The 12,937-nt window shown below is 31.9% G+C and overlaps 1 non-coding gene across 1 annotated transcript; it reads right to left on the minus strand.

The window, feature by feature from the left end:
- Window positions 1-8,899: 8,899 nt before the first annotated feature.
- TRNAI-AAU (transfer RNA isoleucine (anticodon AAU)) lies at window positions 8,900-8,973 on the minus strand. The gene has a single exon. It is a non-coding gene; the product is annotated as a tRNA-Ile (tRNA).
- Window positions 8,974-12,937: the final 3,964 nt, after the last annotated feature.

Consider the following 12,937-nt stretch of genomic DNA (forward strand, 5'->3'; position numbering starts at 1 on the left):
ATATTCAGCTGTTTAAATTCATACTATCTTTATATTTCATCAACAAGACAAAACAAAAATGACCTCAATGAATTGCAATAAAGAAGAGATTTAGTTACTTGGAGTTAGAACTTAGAACCATTAATAGATATTCCAGGAGCTTTCAGAATAATAATTAATTCTACAACTATATCAAATGTATTCATCCAATCCTTCAAGCAGTGTTTGATCCAAGGTGATAAACAGTCAAAAATGAGACACAAGAAAAATTAATCTTTTTTCAAACAATTAAACTTGGCCTGTACAGGGATCGAACTTGTGACCTTGGCGTTATTAGCACCACGCTCTAACCATCTGAGCTAACAGGCCGTTTTGCACAATTTCCTGGAAGTCCAGCATATGAAGAAGTGCTAGTGATAGTTAACCCGGGAGATTTGGAAAGCTTAATTTCAGAGGTTTACCATGAAGTTATAAATATATAATATCAACATGAAGAAACTAATATGACTTTAAAAAAATTACAATACAAAAGAGATGTTCATACTTAGTGTTAGAACTTAGAACCATTAATGTTTTTTCCATGTGTTTTAGCAATAAATAACAATTCATCACCTATATGCAATTGATTCATCTAATCATTCTATCAGCTCCCCCTCAAAGGAAATATAGACATACACATGATACAGAAGAAAATACATCTATTTTCAACATTAAAGGAGCATCAAGTATTGGCTTGGAGACTGATTGAAGGTATGTCCTTGGCATTTTTAACTTTATGCTCTAAAGACTAAACTAATAGGCTCAATAAATATATAGCATACCATTGAAGAAATAGCAGATGATGAAGTGCTATCGATTGTTAACCTGGGATAGTTGGAAAGCTTATATTCAGCTGTTTAAATTCATACTATCTTTATATTTCATCAACAAGACAAAACAAAAATGACCTCAATGAATTGCAATAAAGAAGAGATTTAGTTACTTGGAGTTAGAACTTAGAACCATTAATAGATATTCCAGGAGCTTTCAGAATAATAATTATTTCTACAACTATATCAAATGTATTCATCCAATCCTTCAAGCAGCGTTTGATCCAAGGTGATAAACAGTCAAGAATGAAACACAAGAAAAATTACCCTTTTTTCAAACAATTAAACTTGGCCTGTACAGGGATCGAACCTGTGACCTTTGCGTTATTAGCACCATGCTCTAACCATCTGAGCTAACAAGCCATTTTGCCCAAATTCCTGGAAGTCCAGCATGTGAAGAACTGCTAATGATAGTTAACCCGGGAGATTTGGATAGCTGAATTTCAGAGGTTTACCATGAAATTATAAATATATAATATCAACATGAAGAAACTAATATGACTTTAAAAAAATTACAATACAAAAGAGATTTTCATACTTAGTGTTAGAACTTAGAACCATTAATGTTTTTTCCATGTTTTTTAGCAAAAAATAACAATTCATCACCTATATGCAATTGATTCATTTAATCATTCTATCAGCTTCCCCTCAAAGGAAATATAGAGATACACATGATACAGAAGAAAATACATCTATTTTCAACATTAAAGGAGCATCAAGTATTGGCTAGGAGATTGATTGAAAGTATGTCCTTGGCATTTTTAACTTTATGCTCTAAAGACTAAACTAATAGGCTCAATAAATATATAGCATACCATTGAAGAAATAGCAGATGATGAAGTTCTATCGATTGTTAACCCGGGATAGTTGGAAAGCTTATATTCAGCTGTTTACATTCATACTATCTTTATATTTCATCAACAAGACAAAACAAAAATGACCTCAATAAATTGCAATAAATAAGAGTTTAAGTTACTTGGCGTTAGAACTTAGAACCATTAATAGATATTCCAGGAGCTTTCAGAATAATAATTAATTCTACAACTATATCAAATGTATTTATCCAATCCTTCAAGCAGTGTTTGATCCAAGGTGATAAACAGTCAAAAATGAGACACAAGAAAAATTAATCTTTTTTCAAACAATTAAACTTCCCTTGTACAGGGATCGAACCTGTGACCTTGGCGTTATTAGCACCACGCTCTAACCATCTGAGCTAACAGGCCGTTTTGCACAATTTCCTGGAAGTCCAGCATATGAAGAAGTGCTAATGATAGTTAACCTGGGAGATTTGGAAAGCTTAATTTCAGAGGTTTACCATGAAGTTATAAATATATAATATCAACATGAAGAAACTAATATGACTTTAAAAAAATTACAATACAAAAGAGATGTTCATACTTAGTGTTAGAACTTAGAACCATTAATGTTTTTTCATGTGTTTTAGCAATAAATAACAATTCATCACCTATATGCAATTGATTCATTTAATCATTCTATCAGCTTCCCCTCAAAGGAAATATAGAGATACACATGATACAGAAGAAAATACATCTATTTTCAACATTAAAGGAGCATCAAGTATTGGCTTGGAGACTGATTGAAATTATGTCCTTGGCATTTTTAAAATTTTGCTCTGAAGACTAAACTAATAGGCTTGCTAAATATATAGCATACTATTGAAGAAATAGCAGATGATGAAGTGCTACTGATTGTTAACCCGGGATAGTTGGAAAGCTTATATTCAGCTGTTTACATTCATACTATCTTTATATTTCATCAACAAGACAAAACAAAAATGACCTCAATGAATTGCAATAAATAGGAGATTTAGTTACTTGGAGTTAGAACTTAGAACCATTAATAGATATTCCAGGAGCTTTCAGAATAATAATTAATTCTACAACTATATCAAATGTATTCATCCAATCCCTCAAGCAGCGTTTGATCCAAGGTGATAAACAGTCAAAAATTAGACACAAGAAAAATTAATCTTTTTACAAACAATTAAACTCGGCCTGTACAGGGATTGAACCTGTGACCTTGGCGTTATTAGCACCACGCTCTAACCATCTGAGCTAACAGGCCGTGTTGCACAAATTCCTGGAAGTCCAGCATATGAAGAAGTGCTAATGATAGTTAACCCGGGAGATTTGGAAAGCTTAATTTCAGAGGTTTACCATGAAGTTATACTTATATAATATCAACATGAAGAAACTAATATGACTCTAAAAAAATTACAATACAAAAGAGATTTTCATACTTAGTGTTAGAACTTAGAACCATTAATGTTTTTTCCATGTGTTTTAGCAATAAATAACAATTCATCACCTATATGCAATTGATTCATCTAATCATTCTATCAGCTCCCCCTCAAAGGAAATATAGACATACACATGATACAGAAGAAAATACATCTATTTTCAACATTAAAGGAGCATCAAGTATTGGCTTGGAGACTGATTGAAGGTATGTCCTTGGCATTTTTAACTTTATGCTCTAAAGACTAAACTAATAGGCTCAATAAATATATAGCATACCATTGAAGAAATAGCAGATGATGAAGTGCTATCGATTGTTAACCCGGGATAGTTGGAAAGCTTATATTCAGCTGTTTACATTCATACTATCTTTATATTTCATCAACAAGACAAAACAAAAATGACCTCAATAAATTGCAATAAATAGAAGATTTAGTTACTTGGCGTTAGAACTTAGAACCATTAATAGATATTCCAGGAGCTTTCAGAATAATAATTATTTCTACAACTATATCAAATGTATTCATCCAATCCTTCAAGCAGGTTTGATCCAAGGTGATAAACAGTCAAGAATGAAACACAAGAAAAATTACCCTTTTTTCAAACAATTAAACTTAGCCTGTACAGGGATCGAACCTGTGACCTTTGCGTTATTAGCACCATGCTCTAACCATCTGAGCTAACAAGCCATTTTGCCCAAATTCCTGGAAGTCCAGCATGTGAAGAACTGCTAATGATAGTTAACCCGGGAGATTTGGATAGCTGAATTTCAGAGGTTTACCATGAAATTATAAATATATAATATCAACATGAAGAAACTAATATGACTTTAAAAAAATTACAATACAAAAGAGATGTTCATACTTAGTGTTAGAACTTAGAACCATTAATGTTTTTTCCATGTGTTTTAGCAATAAATAACAATTCATCACCTATATGCAATTGATTCATTTAATCATTCTATCAGCTTCCCCTCAAAGGAAATATAGAGATACACATGATACAGAAGAAAATACATCTATTTTCAACATTAAAGGAGCATCAAGTATTGGCTAGGAGATTGATTGAAAGTATGTCCTTGGCATTTTTAACTTTATGCTCTAAAGACTAAACTAATAGGCTCAATAAATATATAGCATACCATTGAAGAAATAGCAGATGATGAAGTTCTATCGATTGTTAACCCGGGATAGTTGGAAAGCTTATATTCAGCTGTTTACATTCATACTATCTTTATATTTCATCAACAAGACAAAACAAAAATGACCTCAATAAATTGCAATAAATAAGAGTTTAAGTTACTTGGCGTTAGAACTTAGAACCATTAATAGATATTCCAGGAGCTTTCAGAATAATAATTAATTCTACAACTATATAAAATGTATTTATCCAATCCTTCAAGCAGTGTTTGATCCAAGGTGATAAACAGTCAAAAATGAGACACAAGAAAAATTAATCTTTTTTCAAACAATTAAACTTCCCTTGTACAGGGATCGTACCTGTGACCTTGGAGTTATTAGCACCACGCTCTAACCATCTGAGCTAACAGGCCGTTTTGCACAATTTCCTGGAAGTCCAGCATATGAAGAAGTGCTAATGATAGTTAACCTGGGAGATTTGGAAAGCTTAATTTCAGAGGTTTACCATGAAGTTATAAATATATAATATCAACATGAAGAAACTAATATGACTTTAAAAAAATTACAATACAAAAGAGATGTTCATACTTAGTGTTAGAACTTAGAACCATTAATGTTTTTTCATGTGTTTTAGCAATAAATAACAATTCATCACCTATATGCAATTGATTCATTTAATCATTCTATCAGCTTCCCCTCAAAGGAAATATAGAGATACACATGATACAGAAGAAAATACATCTATTTTCAACATTAAAGGAGCATCAAGTATTGGCTTGGAGACTGATTGAAATTATGTCCTTGGCATTTTTAAAATTTTGCTCTGAAGACTAAACTAATAGGCTCGCTAAATATATAGCATACTATTGAAGAAATAGCAGATGATGAAGTGCTACTGATTGTTAACCCGGGATAGTTGGAAAGCTTATATTCAGCTGTTTACATTCATACTATCTTTATATTTCATCAACAAGACAAAACAAAAATGACCTCAATGAATTGCAATAAATAGGAGATTTAGTTACTTGGAGTTAGAACTTAGAACCATTAATAGATATTCCACGAGCTTTCAGAATAATAATTAATTCTACAACTATATCAAATGTATTCATCCAATCCTTCAAGCAGCGTTTGATCCAAGGTGATAAACAGTCAAAAATTAGACACAAGAAAAATTAATCTTTTTACAAACAATTAAACTCGGCCTGTACAGGGATTGAACCTGTGACCTTGGCGTTATTAGCACCACGCTCTAACCATCTGAGCTAACAGGCCGTTTTGCACAAATTCCTGGAAGTCCAGCATATGAAGAAGTGCTAATGATAGTTAACCCGGGAGATTTGGAAAGCTTAATTTCAGAGGTTTAACATGAAGTTATACTTATATAATATCAACATGAAGAAACTAATATGACTCTAAAAAAATTACAATACAAAAGAGATTTTCATACTTAGTGTTAGAACTTAGAACCATTAATGTTTTTTCCATGTGTTTTAGCAATAAATAACAATTCATCACCTATATGCAATTGATTCATCTAATCATTCTATCAGCTTCCCCTCAAAGGAAATATAGACATACACATGATACAGAAGAAAATACATCTATTTTCAACATTAAAGGAGCATCAAGTATTGGCTTGGAGACTGATTGAAGGTATGTCCTTGGCATTTTTAACTTTATGCTCTAAAGACTAAACTAATAGGCTCAATAAATATATAGCATACCATTGAAGAAATAGCAGATGATGAAGTGCTATCGATTGTTAACCCGGGATAGTTGGAAAGCTTATATTCAGCTGTTTACATTCATACTATCTTTATATTTCATCAACAAGACAAAACAAAAATGACCTCAATAAATTGCAATAAATAGAAGATTTAGTTACTTGGCGTTAGAACTTAGAACCATTAATAGATATTCCAGGAGCTTTCAGAATAATAATTATTTCTACAACTATATCAAATGTATTCATCCAATCCTTCAAGCAGCGTTTGATCCAAGGTGATAAACAGTCAAGAATGAAACACAAGAAAAATTACCCTTTTTTCAAACAATTAAACTTGGCCTGTACAGGGATCGAACCTGTGACCTTTGCGTTATTAGCACCATGCTCTAACCATCTGAGCTAACAAGCCATTTTGCCCAAATTCCTGGAAGTCCAGCATGTGAAGAACTGCTAATGATAGTTAACCCGGGAGATTTGGATAGCTGAATTTCAGAGGTTTACCATGAAATTATAAATATATAATATCAACATGAAGAAACTAATATGACTTTAAAAAAATTACAATACAAAAGAGATTTTCATACTTAGTGTTAGAACTTAGAACCATTAATGTTTTTTCCATGTTTTTTAGCAAAAAATAACAATTCATCACCTATATGCAATTGATTCATTTAATCATTCTATCAGCTTCCCCTCAAAGGAAATATAGAGATACACATGATACAGAAGAAAATACATCTATTTTCAACATTAAAGGAGCATCAAGTATTGGCTAGGAGATTGATTGAAAGTATGTCCTTGGCATTTTTAACTTTATGCTCTAAAGACTAAACTAATAGGCTCAATAAATATATAGCATACCATTGAAGAAATAGCAGATGATGAAGTTCTATCGATTGTTAACCCGGGATAGTTGGAAAGCTTATATTCAGCTGTTTACATTCATACTATCTTTATATTTCATCAACAAGACAAAACAAAAATGACCTCAATAAATTGCAATAAATAAGAGTTTAAGTTTCTTGGCGTTAGAACTTAGAACCATTAATAGATATTCCAGGAGCTTTCAGAATAATAATTAATTCTACAACTATATCAAATGTATTTATCCAATCCTTCAAGCAGTGTTTGATCCAAGGTGATAAACAGTCAAAAATGAGACACAAGAAAAATTAATCTTTTTTCAAACAATTAAACTTCCCTTGTACAGGGATCGAACCTGTGACCTTGGCGTTATTAGCACCACGCTCTAACCATCTGAGCTAACAGGCCGTTTTGCACAATTTCCTGGAAGTCCAGCATATGAAGAAGTGCTAATGATAGTTAACCTGGGAGATTTGGAAAGCTTAATTTCAGAGGTTTACCATGAAGTTATAAATATTTAATATCAACATGAAGAAACTAATATGACTTTAAAAAAATTACAATACAAAAGAGATGTTCATACTTAGTGTTAGAACTTAGAACCATTAATGTTTTTTCATGTGTTTTAGCAATAAATAACAATTCATCACCTATATGCAATTGATTCATTTAATCATTCTATCAGCTTCCCCTCAAAGGAAATATAGAGATACACATGATACAGAAGAAAATACATCTATTTTCAACATTAAAGGAGCATCAAGTATTGGCTTGGAGACTGATTGAAATTATGTCCTTGGCATTTTTAAAATTTTGCTCTGAAGACTAAACTAATAGGCTCGCTAAATATATAGCATACTATTGAAGAAATAGCAGATGATGAAGTGCTACTGATTGTTAACCCGGGATAGTTGGAAAGCTTATATTCAGCTGTTTACATTCATACTATCTTTATATTTCATCAACAAGACAAAACAAAAATGACCTCAATGAATTGCAATAAATAGGAGATTTAGTTACTTGGAGTTAGAACTTAGAACCATTAATAGATATTCCAGGAGCTTTCAGAATAATAATTAATTCTACAACTATATCAAATGTATTCATCCAATCCTTCAAGCAGCGTTTGATCCAAGGTGATAAACAGTCAAAAATTAGACACAAGAAAAATGAATCTTTTTACAAACAATTAAACTCGGCCTGTACAGGGATTGAACCTGTGACCTTGGCGTTATTAGCACCACGCTCTATCCATCTGAGCTAACAGGCCGTTTTGCACAAATTCCTGGAAGTCCAGCATATGAAGAAGTGCTAATGATAGTTAACCCGGGAGATTTGGAAAGCTTAATTTCAGAGGTTTACCATGAAGTTATACTTATATAATATCAACATGAAGAAACTAATATGACTCTAAAAAAATTACAATACAAAAGAGATTTTCATACTTAGTGTTAGAACTTAGAACCATTAATGTTTTTTCCATGTGTTTTAGCAATGAATAACAATTCATCACCTATATGCAATTGATTCATCTAATCATTCTATCAGCTTCCCCTCAAAGGAAATATAGACATACACATGATACAGAAGAAAATACATCTATTTTCAACATTAAAGGAGCATCAAGTATTGGCTTGGAGACTGATTGAAAGTATGTCCTTGGCATTTTTAACTTTATGCTCTAAAGACTAATCTAATAGGCTCACTAAATATATAGCATACTATTGAAGAAATAGCAGATGATGAAGTGCTACTGATTGTTAACCCGGGATAGTTGGAAAGCTTATATTCAGCTGTTTACATTCATACTATCTTTATATTTCATCAACAAGACAAAACAAAAATGACCTCAATGAATTGCAATAAATAAGAGATTTAGTTACTTGGCGTTAGAACTTAGAACCATTAATAGATATTCCAGGAGCTTTCAGAATAATAATTAATTCTACAACTATACGAAATATATTCATCCAATCCTTCAAGCTCAGTTTGATCCAAGGTGATAAACAGTCAAAAATGAGACACAAGAAAAATGTATCTTTTAGAAACAATTAAACTTGGCCTGTACAGGGATCGAACCTGTGACCTTGGCGTTATTAGCACCACGCTCTAACCATCTGAGCTAACAGGCCGTTTTGCACAAATTCCTGGAAGTCCAGCATATGAAGAAGTGCTAATGATAGTTAACCCGGGAGATTTGGAAAGCTTAATTTCAGATGTTTACCATGAAGTTATAAATATATAATTTCAACATGAAGAAACTAATATGACTTTAAAAAAATTACAATACAAAAGAGATGTTCATACTTAGTGTTAGAACTTAGAACCATTAATGTTTTTTCCATGTGTTTTAGCAATAAATAACAATTCATCACCTATATGCAATTGATTCATTTAATCATTCTATCAGCTTCCCCTCAAAGGAAATATAGAGATACACATGATACAGAAGAAAATACATATATTTTCAACATTAAAGGAGCATCAAGTATTGGCTTGGAGACTGATTGAAAATATGTCCTTGCTATTTTTAACTTTTTGCTCTAAAGACTAAACTAATAGGATCACTAAATATATAGCATACTATTGAAGAAATAGCAGATGATGAAGTGCTACTGATTGTTAACCCGGGATAGTTGGAAAGCTTATATTCAGCTGTTTACATTCATACTATCTTTATATTTCATCAACAAGACAAAACAAAAATGACCTCAATGAATTGCAATAAAGAAGAGATTCAGTTACTTGGAGTTAGAACTTAGAACCATTAATAGATATTCCAGGAGCTTTCAGAATAATAATTAATTCTACAACTATATCAAATGTATTCATCCAATCCTTCAAGCAGTGTTTGATCCAAGGTGATAAACAGTCAAAAATGAGACACAAGAAAAATTAATATTTTTTCAAACAATTAAACTTGGCCGGTACAGGGATCAAACCTGTGACCTTGGCGTTATTAGCACCACGCTCTAACCATCTGAGCTAACAGGCCGTCTTGCACAAATTCCTGGAAGTCCAGCATATGAAGAAGTGCTAATGATAGTTAACCCGGGAGATTTGGAAAGCTTAATTTCAGAGGTTTACCATGAAGTTATACTTATATAATATCAACATGAAGAAACTAATATGACTCTAAAAAAATTACAATACAAAAGAGATTTTCATACTTAGTGTTAGAACTTAGAACCATTAATGTTTTTTCCATGTGTTTTAGCAATAAATAACAATTCATCACCTATATGCAATTGATTCATTTAATCATTCTATCAGCTTCCCCTCAAAGAAAATATAGAGATACACATGATACAGAAGAAAATACATCTATTTTCAACATTAAAGGAGCATGAAGTATTGGCTAGGAGATTGATTGAAAGTATGTCCTTGGCATTTTTAACTTTATGCTCTAAAGACTAAACTAATAGGCTCACTAAATATATAGCATACTATTGAAGAAATAGCAGATGATGAAGTGCTACCCATTGTTAACCCGGGATAGTTGGAAAGCTTATATTCAGCTGTTTACATTCATACTATCTTTATATTTCATCAACAAGACAAAACAAAAATGACCTCAATAAATTGCAATAAATAAGAGATTTAGTTACTTGGCGTTAGAACTTAGAACCATTAATAGATATTTCAGGAGCTTTCAGAATGATAATGAATTCTACAACTATATCAAATGTATTCATCCAATCCTCCAAGCAGCGTTTGATCCAAGGTGATAAACAGTCAAAAATGAGACACAAGAAAAATTAATCTTTTTTCAAACAATTAAACTTGGCCTGTACAGGGATCGAACCTATGACCTTGGCGTTATTAGCACCATGCTCTAACCATCTGGGCTAACAGGCAATTTTGCATAAACTCCTGGAATTCCAGCATATGAAGAAGTGCTAATGATAGTTAACCCGGGAGATTTGGAAAGCTTAATTTCAGAGGTTTACCATGAACTTATAAATATATATTATCAACATGAAGAAACTAATATGACTTTAAAAAAATTACAATACAAAAGAGATTATCATACTTAGTGTTAGAACTTAGAACCATTAATGTTTTTTCCATGTGTTTTAGCAATAAATAACAATTCATCACCTATATGCAATTGATTCATTTAATCATTCTATCAGCTTCCCCTCAAAGGAAATATAGAGATACACATGATACAGAAGAAAATACATCTATTTTCAACATTAAAGGAGCATCAAGTATTGGCTTGCAGACTGATTGAAAGTATGTCCTTGGCATTTTTACCTTTATGCTCTAAAGACTAAACTAATAGGCTCACTCAATATATAGCATACTATTGAAGAAATAGCAGATGATGAAGTGCTACTGATTGTTGACCCGGGATAATTGGAAAGCTTATATTCAGCTGTTTACATTCATACTATCTTTATATTTCATCAACAAGACAAAACAAAAATGACCTCAATAAATTGCAATAAATAAGAGATTAAGTTACTTGGCGTTAGAACTTAGAACCATTATTAGATATTCCAGGAGCTTTCAGAGTAATAATTAATTCTACAACTATATCAAATGTATTTATCCAATCCTTCAAGCAGTGTTTGATCCAAGGTGATAAACAGTCAAAAATGAGACACAAGAAAAATTAATCTTTTTTCAAACAATTAAACTTGGCATGTACAGGGATCGAACCTGTGACCTTGGCGTTATTAGCACCACGCTCTAACCATCTGAGCTAACAGGCCATTTTTCACAATTTTCTGGAAGTCCAGCATATGAAGAAGTGCTAATGATAGTTAACCCAGGAGATTTGGAAAGCTTAATTTCAGAGGTTTACCATGAAGTTATAAATATATATTATCAACATGAAGAAACTAATATGACTTTAAAAAAATTACAATACAAAACAGATGTTCATACTTAGTGTTAGAACTTAGAACCATTAATGTTTTTTCCATGTATTTTAGCAATAAAGAACAATCCATCACCTATATGCAATTGATTCATTTAATCATTCTATCAGCTTCCCCTCAAAGGAAATATAGAGATACACATGATACAGAAGAAAATACATCTATTTTCAACATTAAAGGAGCATCAAGTATTGGCATGGAGACTGATTGAAAATATGTCCTTGCTATTTTTAACTTTTTGCTCTAAAGACTAAACTAATAGGCTCACTAAATATATAGCATACTATTGAAGAAATAGCAGATGATGAAGTGCTACTGATTGTTAACCCGGGATAGTTGGAAAGCTTATATTCAGCTGTTTACATTCATACTATCTTTATATTTCATCAACAAGACAAAACAAAAATGACCTCAATGAATTGCAATAAAGAAGAGATTTAGTTACTTGGAGTTATAACTTAGAACCATTAATAGCTATTCCAGGAGCTTTCAGAATAATAATTAATTCTACAACTTTATCAAATGTATTCATCCAATCCTTCAAGCAGCGTTTGATCCAAGGTGATAAACAGTCAAAAATTAGATACAAGAAAAATAATCTTTTTACAAACAATTAAACTCGGCCTGTACAGGGATTGAACCTGTGACCTTGGCGTTATTAGCACCACGCTCTAACCATCTGAGCTAACAGGCCGTTTTGCACAATTTCCTGGAAGTCCAGCATATGAAGAAGTGCTAATGATAGTTAACCCGGGAGATTTGGAAAGCTTAATTTCAGAGGTTTACCATGAAGTTATACTTATATAATATCAACATGAAGAAACTAATATGACTTTAAAAAAAATACAATACAAAAGAGATGTTCATACTTAGTGTTAGAACTTAGAACCATTAATGTTTTTTCCATGTGTTTTAGCAATAAATAACAATTCATCACCTATATGCAATTGATTCATCTAATCATTCTATCAGCTTCCCCTCAAAGGAAATATAGACATACACATGAGACAGAAGAAAACACATCTATTTTTAACATTAAAGGAGCATCAAGTATTGGCTTGGAGACTGATTGAAAGTATGTCCTTGGCATTTTTAACTTTATGCTCTAAAGACTAAACTAATAGGCTCACTAAATATATAGCATACTATTGAAGAAATAGCAGATGATGAAGTGCTACTGATTGTTAACCCGGGATAGTTGGAAAGC

This window comes from Lissotriton vulgaris, chromosome 12 (assembly GCF_964263255.1).
Source record: "Lissotriton vulgaris chromosome 12, aLisVul1.2, whole genome shotgun sequence".
Lineage (NCBI taxonomy): Eukaryota > Metazoa > Chordata > Amphibia > Caudata > Salamandridae > Lissotriton > Lissotriton vulgaris.